Genomic DNA, 855 nt, shown 5'->3' with positions numbered 1-855 from the left:
ATAAGTGATCTGTAAGCCTTATTCCTAGTACTGATCATTTTTTTCTTTCATGTCTGGTGATAATTTGTTTTATATTAATCTGTGAAAATTACTATGTATACTATTTTTCTTTGGAATATGACATAGAGATTCATGAAAAATATTAGGAAAAATACATGATGATGATTTATGCTAGGCTTGCAAAAGCTGATCACTTCTAAAATCAAAGAAAACCATAGACATATTCAAAAAGATGCTCGATTGAGATTTTTTTTTTAAATAGGAAAAAGACGGAAAATGGTCTTCGAAGACTCAGAAAAAAATTCATAGTGACATTTGAATATTCAAGAATCAAATAAAATTCTTATGTTATAACTTTCCTATCAGCAAGCTATAAAGAAAGTAAAAAGTTTTAATTTTTGGAACTTACTTTCAAAATCCAGAAAAAAATGTGGATAGTTTTCAATTTCCCTGGTAAGGACTTTCAGCAGGTTTCCCATGCCAGCAAACCTAGGAGAGGCAACACAAAACCAACATATCATTAGCAGTATAAAAAATAAATTAAAGGGTTGAACATATTTGACTAACTTGCATAAATACCACTGGATCCTCATAGCTATGTCTGAAGACCTGGCATCTTCATACTGGGAGATGAGTAATAACTCAGCAAGGATTCCCATTAAAAGAATCAGATATTTTACTTATAGGAGGCAGAGTTTAGGTTTGTTCTACAAAACGATTCCTTTCCCTGAATCCTTACAGTAAATATTTCAGTTTAGCTTTGTTTCCGTTCCATGGATGTGAAAACATACCATGTCAATGGACAAGCACAAGAGAGAGGGTATTATTAAAACATCTGTCAAGAAAGGTAAGTTT

The 855-nt window shown here is 31.6% G+C and overlaps 1 long non-coding RNA gene across 3 annotated transcripts in view; it reads right to left on the bottom strand.

Moving 5' to 3' along the window:
- Positions 1-409: 409 nt before the first annotated feature.
- Positions 410-855, bottom strand: part of LOC109389894 (uncharacterized) — an 88,068-nt gene continuing 87,622 nt past the window's right edge. For all 3 annotated transcript variants that reach the window (XR_002125478.1, XR_002125481.1, XR_002125487.1), the window contains exon 3: positions 410-489. This is a non-coding gene — a long non-coding RNA (uncharacterized LOC109389894). The remainder of the gene's footprint in view (positions 490-855) is intronic.

Source organism: Hipposideros armiger, unplaced genomic scaffold (genome assembly GCF_001890085.2).
Source record: "Hipposideros armiger isolate ML-2016 unplaced genomic scaffold, ASM189008v1 scaffold_0, whole genome shotgun sequence".
NCBI lineage: Eukaryota > Metazoa > Chordata > Mammalia > Chiroptera > Hipposideridae > Hipposideros > Hipposideros armiger.
The sequence above is the reverse complement of the archived record's forward strand: the minus strand, read 5'-3'. Positions and strand labels throughout refer to the sequence as shown.